General features: G+C 41.7%; 1 protein-coding gene across 9 annotated transcripts in view; it reads right to left on the bottom strand.

Moving 5' to 3' along the window:
* GK (glycerol kinase) overlaps window positions 1-20115 on the bottom strand; it is a 238951-nt gene that overhangs the window by 207078 nt on the left and 11758 nt on the right. The window lies entirely within an intron of this gene.

Raw genomic sequence — 20115 nt, forward strand, 5'->3', positions numbered from 1 at the left:
CAGAATGCCAGATGGTTTATACTCACCACCCCCGATGTGTGCCGGCAGCTGTCAAAACGCCACCCCGTCCCGGGACCTTGTAAACCTAGATTCTCGGAGCCTTCCCACAGACAGAAGAGGAATAATCAGGAGAAAAAAGGAGAGGGGAAAAAAAAAAACCCTCCACACACCCCCTCCCTGCCTGTACAAGGAAAATGTCACTAATCTCCTGCCCTGGCTCGCCAAAATTGTCAGGAAAAAACCTCTAGAGATCTCAAAAGGAAAATAAAAACCACCAGAGCTCTGATTAAAACAAAAATGTATTCATTAAAACAAAAAGCAAGATAAGCCATATATATGGGATCGCAAAATAACAGTTTTGCGATAACTTAGCCACAAATACAATGATATATATATATAGCATTGAATATAACAGCATCCGCCCTCCTCTCACTATCCGTATATGGGCAAATTGTTCAAAGCCAACTTCCTATTTCTCAATGCTTCCCCGGAATCATACATCATCCTTGTTTACTTCCTTTCCTGATGGTTTTCTGGCCCGTAACAGACTTCGTCAGCATACTGTTTCGCAATAAACATGTTTTTCCCCATCTTGTGCAACTTCCTAACTAGCTAGGAGTGCCAAGGTTTAAAAGTTCACTTCTCCTTCTAGAATACATCTATAACATAAGAGTTTCAGGTCCTACCTTCTATATGATTTTCTCACACCTGGTTAACAATCAAAAGCTTAGTAATATATACTAATTATATACTTAATTAATAACAAAAAATATAATGAAAAACTTGATTATATTAATCTTATACATAATTTACTTGATTATTAAAATAATTATAGAAGAGGAAAAGTCAAACAACAAAAAAGAACAAAAAAGTAAAGAGTTAATCAATTATCAAAAAGTTATCAAAATACCTCAAAAACTTGTAAATACAAGTAAATATAGATATTACACACTTAAGTAATTAATCAGATTTAATCTACTCAAGTCTTCGGAGAGGGGCGGCATACAAATCCAAATAATAAATAAATAAATAAATAATAAATAATAAAAATCAACTTAGTCAAATCAAATAAAAATGGCAAAAAAGAGGAAAGAAATGAAAGAAATATATAATGCAAACCACAGCAATACAAAAAAAACCACACTTATTATGAGTTGGGGGTATACCAAACCTGGAGGGAGGAAAGGGAAGATAGCAATCAATTCTATTTTTAATAATATACCAAGAAAAAAACCAAAGGGATACAATAATAAGAAAGTTATGAAGAAATAACAACAAAATATACTTAAACTATATTTTTGGTCCTATTTAAATATAACAATATCAATTCAGTCCTTCTTTTCTTTTTCTTCCTTTATTTAATCCTTGGGTCTCAAATTTATTCCAATAAATGGGCAAACAGTCAAACAGTCTCCCACTGATGAAAGAAAAAAAATCTTCAGTTGTAGTCCAATATAAAAGTTCTGTCCAATTTTTATACAAGTAATCCAAACATTATATTTTCATATACAGTGATCCCCCGGGTATTGCGATCCTGATCATTCCGAAACGGCTATATGGCGATTTTTCAACCCGGAAGTCAAAACACCATCTGCGCATGCACGCCCTTTTTTTCTATGGCCACGCGTAGATGGCGCCGGGCAGATCAGCTGTTGGGCGGCTTCCCTGGGTCTTCCCCCTCTTGCTGGCGGGAGGGTGAGCGGCGGGCATCAGCGAGGAGTTTCCCCACCGGCCACGCAAACTCCTCGCTGCTGCCGCGCCTGCCGCTTGTCTTGTCCGCCGCCTGCCTGCCCGCGCGCCACTCGCCCGCCCTTCGCCCGCCCACGCCGTTCGCTCGCGCCGCTTCCCAGCTGAGTCCTGAAGCGAATTGGCTTCAGGACTCAGCTGGGAAGCGGCGCGAGCGAGCGGCGCGAGCGAACGGCTTGTCCGCCGCCTGCCTGCCCACGCGCCCGCCCGCCCTTCGCCCGCCCACGCCGTTCGCTCACGCCGCTTCCCAGCTGAGTCCTGAAGCGAATTGGCTTCAGGACTCAGCTGGGAAGCGGCGCGAGCGAACGGCGTGGGCGGGCGAAGGGCGGGCGAGCGGCAGCGAGGAGTTTGCGTGGGCGGTGGGGAAACCCCAATCTTCGGCTCCTCGCTGCTGCTGCGGAAGTAAAAACACCATCTGCGCATGCGCAGATGGTGTTTTTACTTCCGCAGCGCTACTTCGCGAAAAACCGGTCATTGCGAGGGGTCCTGGAACGGAACCCTCGCAATGATCGGGGGACCACTGTAGTCCAATATAATCCAGATACGATTCAATCTCTCTCAAATTAATCCTCTGTAGTCCAGTCTTCACTGATTAATCCAAAAACATAAATCCGATTGCAATGTCCAGTTTGATTCACCATAAAATCAATATAATCCAGATACAATTTAATCTCTCTCAAATTAGTCCTCTGTAGTCCAGTCTTCACTGATTGTACTCCAAAAGTATAAATCCAATTGCAATATCCAATTTAATTGACCATAAAATCAATTCTCAAGATCCGACCTTTTGTTCCACTTTATTTATTTTAGCCCTTCGTTATCATTATTTTTCACGCTACAAACTTCTTTCACACTGTCTTTTTAAGGCCAAAATGATTTTAACAGCGTATGTTCCGAGAAAAAATAAACAACCAAACTTTTCTTTAGTTTAGTTCATATAAATTCAAATCCTAATCCCCTATGTCTTGTATAAAGGTATAGTCTTAGTTCTTTCCAGGGTTAGGATTATCAGAAAAATTAAAGCAATTTAAACAACTTCTTTGTTCTCACAGTGTGAACACGAGAAATCAAGTTCCGGTTAGTAATTTTCCACTCATGCGGACATTAAACTCTAGCAACTTGTCTGTGTTTGCCTTATTTCAAATTGACTTTCTTTAAGCAATTAATCTTGTGGAATCTGAAATCTTTACTTATTTCCTTATTCTTTTATTTATTTTATTTATTCTTTTATTTATTTATTCATTCGATTTTTATGCCGCCCTTCTCCTCAGACTCAGGGCGGCTCACAACATGTTAGCAATAGCACTGTTTAACAGAGCCAGCCTATTGCCCCCACAATCTGGGTCCTCATTTTACCCACCTCAGAAGGATGGAAGGCTGAGTCAACTTTGAGACGGTGATGAGATTTGAACCGCTGACCTACAGATCTACAGTCAGCTTCAGTGGCCTGCAGTACAGCACTCTACCTGCTGCGCCACTGCAGATCATCATTTTACCTTATTTTCTCCTCTATTGATCTATTTTCTTCGATTGACTTCTTTTTAAAACGTTTTTCCTTCCTTCTGCGTGGTCGCGCTGCTATGGCCAGGTACCAGCCATGGCTGGAGCCCGGTTCTTCTTTTTTGGAGCTGCGGGGCGATCCCTAACCTTCGGGGCAGTGGCGATCTACCCCTCGAGTTCCGGGAGACCCCCTGTTCTAGGATCAGACCCTCCAAGTCTGACCGGACCACAAATGTGTCACGCTGAATAGTGCCAGCCCCAGAGACATTTAGTAATTAAAGAATTAACTGTGGGTGCTTTATTAAGTTCCTCCTATTATGATGTAATATCCTGCCACATCTAACACTACTTCCTTCTTCTTCATCCCCAAAACTCCATTCTTCTTTCTATCCACCATTATGTAAGACGTACAGTAATACCTCATCTTACGAACTTAATTGGTTCCCGGAGGAGGTTCGTAAGGTGAAAAGTTCGTAAGACGAAACATTGTTTCCCATAGGAAACAATGTAAAATGAATTAATGCGTGCAAGGGAAAAAAAATGCAAAAAACCGCTGCCGCCCGGCTGTCACCTTTTGAAACAACCAGGCGCTTCTCAGCATTCTCCCAATGCCGAACCCAGAAGTTCGGCAAAAGTTCGGGTTCGGGTGGCTGCCAAGAAGCCCCGCCACCCGGCTGTCACCTTTTGAAACAGCCGTGAGGCTTCTCGGCGTCCTCCCGAACCCGAACGCCAAACCCAAACTTTTGCTGAACTTCCGGGTTTGGCGTTCGGGAGGCCGCCGAGAAGCCCCGCCGCCTGGCTGTCGCCTTTTGAAACAGCCGGGGGGGTTCTCGGTGTTCTCCTGAACGCTGAACCTGGAAGTTTGGCAAAAGTTCAGGGTTGGCATTCGGGTTCAGGAGGACGCTGAGAAGCCCTGCCACCCGGCTGTTAGTTTTCAAAAGAGCTGCGGAGCTGTCGGGCCGGTCGGGAGGCTGGAAAGGAGGTGGGGAATCCCAATAGGGAATTCCATGGGCGGAGCTTTGACGTCACAAAGACGTCCTTCCTAGCCGGCCGAAGTTCATTTTATTTTACATGATCCGATGAAGCAAACAGAGCATACAGTGCACTACTACCCTGCAGATAAACTGCAGACACCACAAATAAGCCAAAACGTGCAAATGCAACAGGATCAATAACCACGAGTTCCAGTTTCACAGATACAACCACCGTGGGTTCCAGTTCCTCAAATGCCGCAACCAGTGGTACTACAAGCTGCAGTCCAAAAGCAAGTTGCTGTTTCATCAGCAATGCAAGGTGAGTCAAAATTAAAGAATAATGGACAAAATTATAAAGCATGGTTACATGAAATTAAAATAAGACTACACAGTGAAGGTGTTCATCACATCCACCAAATAAACCATGGACTGAAGAGCAAAGGGCCTCAGATACCAGGGCCAGTACATTAATGCTAATGTCAATGGACACAGATTTATTAGATTTTCACACGATATCAGCGCCAATGATTTGTTTAAAGCTTTAGATGAACTTTATAGACCAATTTCAGCTGAAGGGACATGATTATTGTTTTCTGAATTTTTTATTGCAAAATTAAAGCCTGGAGAGAAAATTCTGCACATTTATCTAAACTTTTAGCAATGCAAAAAGAATTAATAGAAAGAGGATACAGCATTGACGACATTCAGATGAACACAGAAATCATCACATCTTTAAACAATGATTGGAGAGATGCTATTTCAAAATATAATAACATACCTTTAACTCAACGCAACACATCCAGAGTTTGCAAACTTTTAACAGAAGAACTTATTATGCAAAGTAGACTTAAATCCAGAGCAGCTACTTCCAGAGCTCCAATGAGTCGCAATTACCAACAAAGGGGCTACGCTCCAAGATATCCAGGGTATAACCAGCCCAGAAGAACAGATTTTGAACGCTCTCAATCTACAGATTTGCAACGCTCTCACTCTGGTGATTCTCAACGCTCCCAATATCCTGCTCAGCCCAGAGGAACAGATCCTAGGGGTGGCAGAGGCAGAAGCTCCAGCAACTACAGATCAACTCAATGAGGTTCTAGAGGTGAACCACATCCCTACATAAGTTCTTTTGTCCTGAACAACATTCCACAATCAGTTCCAGAGCATGACTCTGAGCAGAGACTCCCTGTCCAAATAGGGCCGCAGCTGGTGCACCAGGTGAACCTGGGCAAACGCTCTCCTCGCCACAGCCGAAAGATGGTGCTGTAATATTAGCTGTGGATCGAGGAGGACGCCCAAGTTGTGGACCCTCTCCGAGGGGGTCAATAATCCTCCCCCCAGGGTAACGGATGGACAGATGGAATTGTCTTTGGGAGGCAGGGTTGAGTTTGAGCCTGTTGACACCCATCCAGACCCTAACAGCCTCCAGGCATCGGCACATCACTTCCACTGCTTCACTGACTGGACATGGGGTGGAGATGTACAACTGGGTATCATCATCGTACTGATGATATCTCACCCCATGCCCTTGGATGATCTCACCCAGCAGTTTCATGTAGATACTGAATAGCAGGGGGGGAGAGGACCGACCCCTGAGGCACCCACAAGGGAGAGACCTAGAGGTCGATCTCTGACCCCCCACTAACACCGAGTGCGACCGACTGAAGAGGTAGGAGAACCACTGCAGAACAGTGCCCCCCACTCCCAGCCCCTCCAGCCAGTGTAGAAGGATACCATGATCGATGGTATCGAAAGCCATTGAGAGGTCAAGGAGCACCAGAACAGAGGACAAGCCCGTCTCGGGCCCGCCAGAGATAATCTATCAGCACGACCAAAGCAGTTTCCATGCTGTAACCAGGCCTGAATCCCAACTGCTGAGGGCCTAGATCAGGGGTCCCCAAACTTTTTACACAGGAGGCCAGTTCACTGTCCCTCAGACTGTTGGAGGGCCAGATTATAAAAAAACCTATGAAAAAATCCCTATGCACATTGCACATATTTCCATAAATTATACTTTTCCACAATTTTATTCAATATTTCCAAGCTCAATTAATTTTCAGGCACTTAGCATTTACTATTATTAATTTTCATCAATCTTCTACATTTCCAAGTATATTTTAAATTCATAACGCAAATTCATAAAATCATACAGTACATATTTACTGACTAATTAAGATAGATATATATATAGATATATAATTAGAAATTTTAAAATTGGTATTTATTATAAATTTATTCATTAATTATTGATTAATAGTTGATAAGTTTAGAGGTGTGATAAGTGTGACAAAGGTGATAAGACTGATTGATTGATAGATCCCCCAAAATAAGACTATTACTCCTTCCGCTAAATAGTTAGTATTGCTGATTTTACCTACATACTAACTTTAAAATAAATATAGGGAAAATCTGAGAACATCTAGAGAGAACTCTGAGTATGTCAACGAACATTTCCAAATACCAGAAGAAATCTACACCTGGAACCCCCTTTACAACTAATACGAAACCAAACATAGAAATGGCGACAGTGTAAAAAACATCTCTACAATCAATACAGGCGTCTTTAGATCTAATCCAGGAATTTATGGTACGGAGCCAGGAATCTGCTTCAGCAACCAAGAAACAATAAAACAAAACCAGGAATAAACAAATAAGAACTTTGAAAAAATGTCAGACAAAATTGAAGGTCTAGAGACACGAATGGAGAATATACAAGAAATTATTATAAACCATGAACAAAGAATTTAAAAAATGGAAACAAATATAGTAAAAAGAGAAGACAAAATAGGAGAAGCAGAGGGAAGATTAAGAGCTGCCAATAAAGAGCTGGAGGGCTCGATCGCAGTACTGGAGATGGAGAAGTGTGCACAATTCCTGCACTTCCAGAATATTCCGGAGAACGCAGAAGATTTATTTAACAAGATAGCAGAACTAATAAGTGAAAATACACAAATCGAAATAGAAGAAGTGAAAAAACATATTTATGAGACATACAGGATCCAGACAAACTATGCTAAAAACCACAGATTACCAAGAGAAGTACGTGTACGGTTCACAAAAAAATCTATAAGAGATGAAATATATAAAACAACAAGAAAAGGGAAAGTAATGTACCAGGAGAAAGAAATAATTGTTCTCAAACAGATACCCAAAAGGATAAGAGAAAAAAGAAGAGACTACCACTATTTAACGGCTAAGCTCATGACAAGGGAAATACCATTTCGATGGTTAATCCCGGAAGGACTTTTATTAACTTGGAAAGGGAGGAAAATCAAAATCGACTCATTTGAAAAAGCTGATTATTTTATCAGACAATACCTAGAGAAAGAAGGAGACAGCAACTCAGATATAGAACATCAGACCCAGGAAGAAGAAATAGAGGAAAAAAGGACAGAAAAAGAACAGAAAAGGGGAGAGATACAAAAAGAGGAAAGAATCGTAACAAGAGCGGCGGCAAAGCAACAGTAGAAGAGGGGGGAGAGGAAAGGAAAGGGAGGGGGAGGGGGCAGAAGGAGGAGAAAGAGGGAAAGAAGGAAAGGAAAAGGAGGGGGGGAGAAGATAAAAAATATGGCAAAAACACTTAATCTATTCTTGGTAAATATTAATGGATTGAACTCACCTATAAAAAGAAAACAGACAATGACTAAATTATTAAAACAAAATGTAGATATATTATGCCTACAAGAAGTACATATAAGGAATTAAGACTGTAAATTGTTAGAAAATAAAAAATTAGGAAAATTATTCACAGCACTAACAGATTAAAAAAAAGGGGGGCATAGCTGTATATATTAGAGAAAAACTTCAACCTGAAAAAATCTATGCAGGTAAGGAGGGAAGAATATTAAGTGTAAAAATTAGAATAGGAACCAAAGAAATAGTTTTAATAGTAATATATGTTACAAATTCAAATCAAAAAGAATTTTATAAAAAATTAGAAGAACGTGTAAGACAGATAGGAGGGAAAATATATGTATTATTGGAGATTTTAATGTGGTATATAATATTCAAAAAGATTATAAAACAATTTAAAAAAAAACTAAAGAGAGGAAAACCTTACCAACTGAATTTCTTGAGATGATGAGAGAACACAGACTTTCAGATATATGGAGAGAGGGACATCCCCAGGATTTAAAATACACTTTTTACTCAACACCTCAGAAGTCTTGGTCAAGGATAGATGATTTGAGCAGACAAAGAAATAGGGAAAATTATCGAATTGAAATAGGACCAAACTTATGGGCGGACCACCATCCAATATTAATAAAAATAAAAGAACCAAAGAAAGAACACTATAGATGGTCCATAAATCAAATATTGATAAAAGAACAAAATTATATTAACTATATTAAACAACAACTTAAACTATTTTTTCAGGACAATTGGAATAATGACACTACAATTCAGAACATCTGGGACACCACAAAAGCATATATAAGAGGGCTAACAATAGCATATTCAGCTAAAGCAAAGAAATCTAAAGATAAAAAATTGAATGAATATAAAAATAAAACAAAACACCTAGAAATAGAAATGCAAAAGACCTACAAAACGAGAAATTAAGAGAAGAAGGGGATAAATTAAAACATAATATCAATTTATTAATACAAGATGAAATTGCGGGTAAAATTAAGATAGCCAAACAACACGAATTTGAAAACGCAAATAAAACAGGCAGATGGTTGGCATACAAATTTTAAAAAGAAGAACGATATATACAAAGATTATAAGACAAAAATGGAGATAGTCAATACACAATGGAAATGAAAAAGAATATTGTGGTTAAATATTATACAGAATTATACCAAAAAGACGAGATAAAAGAAGAACAATTAAATGTGTACTTAGGAAATATAAAATTAGAAGAGATATCAGAAGTAGACAGAACAATATTAAATAAGAAAATAACATTAACAGAATTGGAAAATGCAATACTGAAACAAAAAAATAATAAAACACCAGGCCCTGATGGTATACCAGGTGAATTTTACAAAGAACTAAAAAAAACACTAGGGAAAATATTATTAATTATATTTAATGAAGTCCTAGAACAGGGAATTACACCGAAAATGTGGACAGAGGCGGTAGTAAGTTTAATACCAAAGGATACCTTAAAAAAGCAAAACATACAAAATCACAAACCAATATCGCTCCTTAATATAGACTATAAGATTTTTATGTCAATTATAGCAGATAGAATGAAACCAACTTTGAATAAGTGGATAAACACTGATCAAAACGGATTTCTTCCAGGAAGGTATATAAGAAACAATATAAGAACGATATTGGATGTACTAGAATTCTATGGGACACATTCCGAGAGACAATTGGCGCTCATGTTCTTAGACGCGCAGAAAGCATTCGACAATTTGAGATGGGTATTTATTTCTGAACTAATACAAAAAATGAAATTTGGCCCAAAATTTACCCGAATGATACAAACAATATACCATACCCAATCCGCAAAAATTATAATTAATGGGGAATTAACAGAATCATTCCAAATTTGGAGAGGGGTATGTCAAGGTTGTCCGCTATCTCCAATACTATATATACTATCTGTTGAAACAATGTTAAACCAAATAAGGATAAATTCAAAGATTACAGGTTTGAAGGTTAGAAAACAAGAATTTAAAGTACAGGCCTATGCGGACGATTTAGTGTTCATAATAGATGATCCAACAGAGCAGGGGAACACCTAATGAGGGAAATAAAACAATATGGAGAAGTGGCAGGTCTAAAAATTAATAAACAAAAATCTAAAATTATAACTAAAAACATGAAACCAGAACAAGATCAAGAACTAGAAAGATGCTTAGGGATTCAAACTGTAAAGAAAGTAAAATACTTAGGCATAACACTAACTAAAAGATGTAGTACAATTAAAAAAGACAATTATGATACACTAATAAAAAGGATAGAAGAACAATTGATTAGATGGAACAAATTACACATTTCACTTATAGGGAGAATTTCCACAATTAAAATGATGATCCTACTAAAATTTATTTATTTCAAACGATTCCAGTAAAATTAAATAAATTCTTTTTCACAAAATTAAACAGCACAATTTCCAAATTTGTAAGGGAAGGGAAGAAACCGAGAATAAGACTTAAATGCTTACAGGATAAAACCAAACAAGGTCTTCCAGATTTTGAAAGTTATTACCAAACAACAATATTACTCTGGATAAAAGATTAGATAGAGGTTAAAAATCAAAGATTATTAGCTTTAGAGAGACATGATATTTTACAAGGGTGGCATGGATTTCTATGGAATGAAAAAAATAAAGTTCCAACATATTTTAAAAATCATATAATTAGGGATTCCTTAATGGCAACATGGATAAAGATTAAAAGAGAACATTATATTAAAATACCAAGATGGTATTCCAGTATGGAAGCACTTACACCCCCAAACATTCTTCAAATCAAAAAAATAGTGAATTATAACCATATATTAGATGAGAGAGGTAATATCAAAACAAGGCAACAATTGGAAAAACAAAATATTATTATTGATTGGTGGCCATATACACAAATTCAGGTAAAATGGCAAAAAGACAAAAAGAATAATGGAATTCAGGAAAAAGATAGTATACTAGATAAATTGATACTAGGCCAAGAAAAAAAATTATAACTAGGCTATATAACTTTTTAATTGATTATAAAATGCAACCAGAAATAGTTAAAGGAAACATGATTAGCTGGGCTAAAAATGTAGGACATAACATATATTTAGAACAATGGGAATCAATGTGGAAAAATTATAAAATAGGCGTTGATCGCTTACCTGAATGCCTCTTCTCGTACGATGAACGGGTACAGCAGTCACGTGGGTTGCTCGCTGTCCAATCCATTGGGGACCGAGCCTAGTCTTTAAAAAGCCTCCTGGATCCGCCCCTTCCCCAGAATTCATGAATCCGTGGACTTAGGCTCGATTGTGGTGGCTCAATAATGTTCAACTCTCATGATAAGAAGAAAACAGGTTAAAGGAATAACCATAGGTTTGAAAAACATAAAGGGAGGGAACTGACTGCTGTACCCGCTCATCATACGAGAAGAGACGTTCAGGTAAGTGATCAACGCCTATTCTCCATACTGAGAGAGCGGGTCCAGCAGTCACGTGGGACATACCCAATAGATGAGTCCCTAGGGAGGGATTAGTTCACTATCGTGAGAGATAACGGATTGGAGGACTCTTCTGCCAAAGGCAGCATCCGCTGAAGTGTAAGAGTCAATTTTGTAATGCCTTATGAAGGAGTTTGGAGAGGCCCAAGTGGCTGCTTTGCAGACTTCTTCCAATGGAGCTTGAGTTGCCCATGCGGCAGATGTGGCTGCACTTCTTGTGGAGTGTGCTGTGATACTCCTAGGTATGGAGAGGGAAGCTGATTCATAAGCTTTTGAGATAGTCCTTCTGATCCAACGTCCTATTACTCTTGAGGATACCTTGGATCCCATGGACCTGGGATGGCAGACCACGAATAGGGCTTCAGATCTTCGAATGGGTCTTGTCTGTTGGATGTAGATTCTCAGTGCTCTGGGGAGATCCAGGATGTGCCATCTGACCGCAAGATGATGGTTCTGGTTGGAACAAAAGGAAGGCAAAACAATATCCTGGGATCTATGGAACATGGAACTAACCTTGGGTAGAAAGGTGGGGTCCAAACGCAGGACTACTTTGTCCGGATGAAACTGGCATAGATCCTGCCTGATTGAAAGGGTTGTCAATTCTGAGATGCGTCGGGCAGATGTTATCACCACCAGGAATGCTACCTTGTAAGATAGGTACCTGAAGGACACTGATCTTAGGGGTTCATATGGTGCCTGAGTAAGGGAGTGGAGAACCCGTGGTAAGTCCCAGGATGGATATCTGTAGACCTTGGAAGGTCTGAGGTTCGAAATACCTTTAAGAAATTCTTGAATTTCTGGAAAGGAGCGGAGTGGTTGTCTGCGAGGTCCTGCTAAGACCGAAGATATGGCTGCCAGGTGACGATGGATGGTGCTGAATGAAAGGCCTTGTTGGAACCCTTTCATGAGGAAAGCCACTATCCTGTGGATGGGAAGACACAGGGGGGATAGATCCTCTTGTGAGCACCATTGGTGGAATTTGGACCAGGTATGGTCGTAAATCCTGTTGGTGGACACTCTTCTGGCTTTTAGGATTATTTCTACAGTGTCCAGGTCGTATCCTCGCAGGTCTAAATCGCGCCGGATAATAGCCAAGCGGTGAGGTGGAACCACTCTGGATCTGGATGGAGAGAGGCGCCCTGCTGCAACATATCCTCCGAAACGGGAAGTCACCAGGGGTCCTGGACGGACAGATGTTGAAGGTCCGCGAACCAGGGCCAGGATGGCCAGTCAGAATCACCTGGGCCTTCTCGAGGATGATCTTGTGGATCACATCTGGGAGAATTGGAGTTGGAGGGAAGGTGTAAAGCAGCCCTCAAGGCCAAGGGATTCTGAGTGCGTTGGTCACCATCGCTCCCGGGGATGGAAACCTGGAGAAGAATCAAGGGAGTTGAGCATTGGCCTCGGTCGCAAATAGGCCTAGCAATGGGTGACCGAACCTGAGGCACATTTGCTGAAACAGAACCGGATGAAGACTCCACTCTCCTGGGTCTAGAGTCGATCGGGAAAGCCAGTCCGCTTGTACATTGAGGACTCTCGATATGTGGTTGGCTTTTAACGACTGAAGATGTCTCTCTGCCCAAAGTCCCAACTTCAGGGCTTCCCTCATCAGGGCCTTGGACCTGGTGCCGCCTTGTCTGCAAATATGACTCTTTGTGGCTATATTGTCCGTAAGAATCAGAACATGTTGATTGATGATGTGCGTTTTGAATTGTTTGAGGACCAGAGACACTGCTCTCAATTCCAGCCAATTGATGGGTCTGGAAGCCTCCTCCACTGACCACGTGCCTTGGGCTATTAGGCCCTGGGCATGGGCTCCCCAGGCTGATAAGCTGGCATCCATGGTGATGATGAATTGATCTGGACACCTGAAGGGGGATCCCTTGTCCAGAGCGGGTGAGGTCCACCACGTAAGGGATCTTAAAACCATGGATGGAACGGTGATGAGGCGTGTCAAGTTGCTGTTCCCCGATCTCTGGAACGGTAATAGAAGCCATTGGAGATCCCTGGCGTGAAGACGGGCTCAGGGGATAATGCCAATGCAGGATACTATATTTCCTAGTAGAGAAGACAGGGTAACGATGGAAGTCCTTCTCTGAGATCATATCTGGGAAATAAGCTCCTTAATGCTGACTTTTCTCTCAGTAGAGAGAAAAACCTGAGAGATATCTGAGTTAATGATGGCTCCCAGGTGTTGAATAGAAGTAGACGGATGGAGCTGACTTTTTTTGAGATTAATGGAGAAACCATGATCCTGTAGTATAGACATGGTAATGCTGAGGTCTGAACAGGTGCCCTCTTTAGAGGCCCTGTGAATTAATATGTCATCCAAATAGCATAAAATGTGGATGGACGTGGCTCAGATATGAGCCGCCAGGGTTCCTAGGAGCTTAGTAAAGACTCTAGGAGCTGAGGAGAGCCTGAAGGGCATTGCCCTGTACTGATAGTGCTTGCCCTGGAAGGCAAAGCGAAGAAATTTCCTGTGGCCTTTGGCAAAGGGAATATGAAGATAGGCTTCCGTGAGATCCAAGGAGACCATAAAATCCCCAGGATGGATAGCGGCTAAGATGTATGACAAAGAATGCATCTTGAACTTCCTATACTTAATAAACTGGTTCAAATTTTTAAGGTCCAAGATGTCTCTCCATCCTCCAGATGTCTTAGGGACCATGAAGAGGATGGAGTAGAAGCCCAGACCTCTCTGGGAAGAGGGAACAGGTTGGATAGCCTTGATAGATAACCGATGAAGAATAGCTTCCTCCATTCGAATACGGGATGAGGAAGACCTGGGGAATGGGCATGAGATAAAACGTTTAGGGGGAATGGAAATAAACTCTAAACGGAGACCCCATTCCACAGTGTCAATAACCCAGGGGTCCTTACAGGAATGGCGCCATCTGGCGGAGAACCAAGCCAGGCACCCCCCTAGAAGCTCTGGTCGAGGAGGACCCTCTTTGGTAGCGGGATCCTCTATCCCTGGGGTTTCTGCCTGCTTGGGAGCGAAAACGAGGGGAATACTGACCTGAGTTTCTTTGAAAGGCGAACCCTTGATCCTGTTGACGATTTGGGCGTCGAAAAGGTTGAGTTTTGGTGGCCTTCTTGGTGGTGGGCCCCAAAACCTTCTTTTTGTCAGCGGTCTCTGTGAGAAGGGGATCCAGGAGATCTCCAAATAGGATGTCGCATTTCAAGGGACCCATGGCCAGCTGCCACTTTTGCCTCACCCCCGCCTGCCAAGGGCGCAGCCATAGAAGCCTACTGGCCATTGTTGATGCCGCTACTGACCTGGCTGAAAATCTTGATGATTGCAGGGTAGTATCCGCTACATATTGGGCCTCTGCAAAAATCTTGTTGAAGTCCTGTTGGCCCCATAGATCATCAGGGGGAATGTGCTGCTGGAGCTGTTGAAGCCATAAAAGCATAGCTCTAGAAAAGAAAGATGCTGCTACAGCACTCTTGATAGCCCAGGTATCTGCGAAGAAACATCTCTTGAGCATCTGCTCTAGGCGTTTGTCTTCGGGCCGTAGAACCTCCTCTGCTTCACCCGGCATAGCCGCCGTATAATGTAGAGTCTTAACAGGTTCATCAGGTTTAGGACAGTCAAGAAGATCTTCATAAGGGGAAAGCTTATATAACTTCTTGTCTTTGGTTGTGGGGTTAAAGCCAGAGGCTGGATGGTCCCACTGCTTAAGCAAAGCATCTTTAAACAATTTGGGAATTGTTGTTTGTCTTCCTGTTCCTCCATGAAGTATGGTAGATTTTCCTCAGGAGGATCTGTGGAAGGAGTAGACTGTTTTTCTTGCCCGGCTAAGCCTGTAGAAACTCTTGCCTTGAAAAGAAGAGATTTGAAGAGTTGGAATGGAAAAATGGCAGCCGGGGCTGAAATCTTAATTTGAGATTCCTCATCTTCCGACAGGTGCTGAAACGGGTCATCATCATCCTCTACGTTTACGTCCTCCTTCTCATCCTGGGAAGAATCCAAATCCTCATTACAGTGTTCCCTCGATTTTCGCGGGGGATGCGTTCCGAGACCGCCCGCAAAAGTCGAATTTCCGCGAAGTAGAGATGCGGAAGTAAATACACTATTTTTGGCTATGAACAGTATCATAAGCCTTCCCTTAACACTTTAAACCCCTAAATTACAATTTCCTATTCCTTAGCAACCATTTAGATTATTACTCATCATGTTTATTTATTAAAGTTTATTTTAAAAAAATATTTATTAAAGGTGGATGAAAGTTTGGTGATGACAAATGACGTTATGTGGCGGGAAAAACCGTGGTATAGACTTTTTGCGAAGTTCGAACCCGCGAAAATCGAGGGAACACTGTAATTGGAATTCTGTAGAATGAGAGGGAACTCACGGGCCAGGGGCGCGTGGAAGGGGACGAGAGTAAGAAGGCACATTGATAGCTGAGAACTTGGCATCAATGGCTTTAGATAAGGCAGAAAACATAGATTGAAATGGTTGCAGGTAATGATGGCAGGTAATGGTTGCAGGTAATGATGGATATTCCCTGAAGGCCTGGGATGGGTCTGGCTCAGAGGGATCTTCCATAATGTCTGGCTCCAATGGACCTAAGCCCCATAAGTTAGGTTGGGGGTCTCTCTAGGTTTGGCTCATCCAGAGAGAGCACAGGGACCCCCTGAGGGAGGCAGGTTAGAAGCCTCTGGAGGGTCAGGGTGAATGTGCACTTGGGCCTGCACCTTTAAACGTTTAGCTGATTTTTCATGGATTCTTTGCAACGCTTGGTGCCTTCTCTTCTCAGCCCTGGTGGATCTAGCCATTGTAAGGGCTCCCGAGGAAGAGGAGGAAGAGGCCTGGGGAATATTATCAATTTCATCACCAGTAGGCCTAACCTCTCTGGAACCTTTAGATGTGCCTCTCTTGGAAACGAAGTCATGGCCTGAACAAATTACAGGAAAACAAGACTTGAGCCAAAATCTTTGGTGGGAGAAGCTTCTAGGGCAACGTTCCCAAGAGGAAGGGGGGCCTTGCTCCTAGGCCCAGGAGCACCTGCAACTCACAGTCAATCTGGTCGGTACCAGAGTTTGTGCCAGGGAGTGCAGAAGGGCAGGCCTCACTAACTTTAATCAAAGTAAACCAAGGCACACTGGTTTGGAGGCCTAGCCAGGGAGAAAAGGCCTGAGGGACTCAAAGCTTACTCCAGGGCCAAGCGGCGGACTTACCGGCGCCAGGCAAGACGCGCGTGGGTGATCCGCAAGTGCCGACAATTACTGGACGCAGAGGGCCTTCGCGCCAAAATAAACCGCTCCGAGATTTCAAAAACGGAGGGAAGTCTAAAGTCCGGGGGACAATCAAGGGAAGCTTGCTAACAGTCCCACACCGCAGGAGGAAAAAAGCCCTTTTTTCTTTTAAAACAATCCTTAGCCTGCCGGTAAACCTCCTGGCCGAGTAGATTTACAAGAAAATGCAATCCGGCAGCAGCGCGAGCAGGGCATTTTAGAAAAAAACCACAGTAGCCGCACCGCGGCTTCTTTCTCGGCGCCGAGCCCAGTAAGGCTGGCGCGCAACCAAGGCAAGCTCTAAGTAAAAGGCAATAATAAATTTTACTTATCTGAATAGAAAGAAGACGAAGGGAAGGTGTTTTGCGAGAGGAACGAGCCACCACGAGTCCTGCTGGATCACAGGACCGAGCGAATTCTGGGGAAGGGGCGGATCCAGCAGGCTTTTTAAAGACTAGGCTCGGTCCTCGACGGATTGGACAGCGAGCACCCACATAACTGCTGGACCCGCTCTCTCAGTATGAAGAAAACTTCTAATGGCTTTCTACCGGTGTACCTATAGAGAGTATTTTAACTTACTTCATCTGTGTATGGTTTGCCAATTGCACAGTGGCAGATAGGACAGCACTCCATCATTGCCCAGAGGATCATTGGTTGTCCTCTCCCCTCTTTGAAACAACTTTATAGCTCCTGCTGTCTTAAGAAAGTTCAAAACATTCTTCCTGGGCACTTTTTTTTAACTATTACCGTCTATCAGAGGGTATAGAATAATTTTAAAAAGGACAAATAGGCTGAAAAACAGCTTCTATCCCAGGGCAACAACATATTGAATTCTATGGTAGTGCAATATTGGGTTTTCAATTTCAATTATACAGAATGTAAAGGAGGTGTGTTTATGTTTTTATTATTATGTTATAATGTTCATGTGTAAACTAAACTAACTAAGAGAGAAGCAGGGCTCTTTCTATCTAAAAAGAATATGGCAGAATGGCTTATGTTTGCAAAGTTGCATTTGAACAAATCACAAGATTTCTGAAGTCTTGTCATTTGTCCTTTGAACAGACAAGACTAAAGTGAAGATGATTCTTCAAAGTACTGTCCTTGGGCCTCTACACATTTTTTCCAGCGACTCTGCCATGACTGGTACGCGCCCTGGAAGGCGTCTTCAGGGACCTCTCGCAAAGTCTTCGTCATGGCTAATTGGATCTCTTCTATGGACGAAAAACGGGTTCCTGTCAAGGCTGGGAAGAAAAAGAAGTCTGCTGGGGCGACGTCAGGACTATGGGGTGGGTGGGGCAGCATTGGCACCTGATGTTTGGCCAGGAACTCATGACCTGGTAGCGTGTTATGGCAAGGCATGTTTTTCGTCCCTAGAAGAGATCCAATCAGCCATGACGAAGACCTTGCGAGAGGTCCCCAAAGACGCCCTCCAGGGCACGTACCGGTCATGGCAGAGTCGCTGGAAAAAATGTGTAGAGGCCCAAGGACAGTACTTTGAAGAATCATCTTCACTTTAGTCTTGTCTGTTCAAAGGACAAATGACAAGACTTCAGAAATCTTGTGATTTGTTCAAATGCAACTTTGCAAACATAAGCCATTCTGCCATATTCTTTTTAGATAGAAAGAGCCCTGCTTCTCTCTTAGTTAGTTTAGTTTACACATGAACATTATAACATAATAATAAAAACATAAACACACCTCCTTTACATTCTGTATAATTGAAATTGAAAACCCAATATTGCACTACCATAGAATTCAATATGTTGTTGCCCTGGGATAGAAGCTGTTTTTCAGCCTATTTGTCCTTTTTAAAATTATTCTATACCCTCTGATAGACGGTAATAGTTAAAAAAAAGTGCCCAGGAAGAATGTTTTGAACTTTCTTAAGACAGCAGGAGCTATAATTTTAAGTGTTTGTGCAAATCTGTTCAATAAATTACTTTTTAAAAAATTGCATTACTTTTGGAACGCACCTTATATACCACTTCACAATGCTTTACAGACCTCTCTAAGCGATTTACAGAGTCAGCATATCGCTCCCAACAATCTGGCTCCTCATTTTACTCATCTCAGAGGGATGGAAGACTGAGTCAACTTTGAGCTTGGTGAGATTTGAACTGTGAACTATAGCCAGCAGTCAGCAGAAGAAGCTTGCAGTACTGCACACTAACAACTGTGCCACCAAGGCTCATGGGCACTTTACAGTCACTGAATTGATAATGAACTCTTCTTTATACCAAAGTATTCTAGAGTCAAATGTGACACTATTTGACTCTAGCTAAAGCTTGGCTGACATTGGGTCAAACAACAAGACAATGATCCCAAGTGCATCAGCAAATCTATAATAGAATGCTTGAAAAAGAAAAGAATCAAGGGTTTGCAATGGTCCCGCCAAAGTCCAGATCTAAACGCGATTGAACTGCTTTGGTGGAATCTTGAGAGAGCTGTGTACAAACAAATGCCAATGAATTAAAGCAATGTTATAGAGTGGACCAAAATTCCTCCACAGTGATGTGACAGACTGATAAATTCATGCATAAAATAATTACTTCCAAGATACTGTTGCTAACGGTGGTTCTGCAAGGAGCCCTTGTGGCCTTATGGTTAGAATGCAGTATTGAGACTAACTGACCATAGTCTAAAGTTTGATCCTGATGAGGCTCTAGTTCAGGGGTCCTCAAACTTTTTAAACAGGAGGCCAATTCATGGTCTTTGCGTTTGTCCTTCCTAATTACTTACTGAACCCAAGCGCATCTATGTATTTAATAAGACACCACTTGGGAAAAAGAGCACACACTTTCTTGCCACTTGCCTAATTTCAGTACAACAGCAGCTTCAGGCTTCTTGAAAGAGGCCATTAAAAAAAATAAAACAAACAGGATTTCCTTCAAAATAACTCCTGATTATATGTTTCAGAAGACCACACAATAAACCAGATTGAGAATTGGACCAATTAAGACTGCAGGTAAAACCACCAAGATTTGGGAAAGAGGATCACTCTATAATCCATTAGCATTGCATTTCTCTGAATACACAATGTTTCTTTATCTTATGTACTGTAAATTGATTTCCAACGCATTCAACTTAGGGAATTTTGTTACTACTTCCAGCAATGTTAATCTGCATTTCTTACTTGATTTAAAATGAACAGATTTCCAGTTATATGAACCCCATTAAGATTGTCTGTAGCCAAACACAATCCCAACCAATTTGCTCACTCTCTCACACACACATAGCAATCTGCTTTAAAAGGTAAATATTATATATAAACTAAATGTTGCAGGCAATACCTTAACGCTGATTAAATCTAAAAGAGGCAAAATCAGGAGGACTGATCAGAGAGAACAGGTCCACCTCATGTTTTATTTAGAATTGGAGGGGTGTCAGAGAAAGAAAAGAAAAACTTTTGAGAAGGGCATGGCCAAGCACTGTGGCAACACGGAGTTTCCCATGCTCTGCAGGTGAACCCCAAATTCCTGTCGCTTGGGAACTTGGTTCAATTGGAACAAGGTCAGAATTGT

The sequence above is a fragment of the Erythrolamprus reginae genome, chromosome 4 (assembly GCF_031021105.1).
Source record: "Erythrolamprus reginae isolate rEryReg1 chromosome 4, rEryReg1.hap1, whole genome shotgun sequence".
Classification (NCBI taxonomy): Eukaryota; Metazoa; Chordata; class Lepidosauria; order Squamata; family Dipsadidae; genus Erythrolamprus; species Erythrolamprus reginae.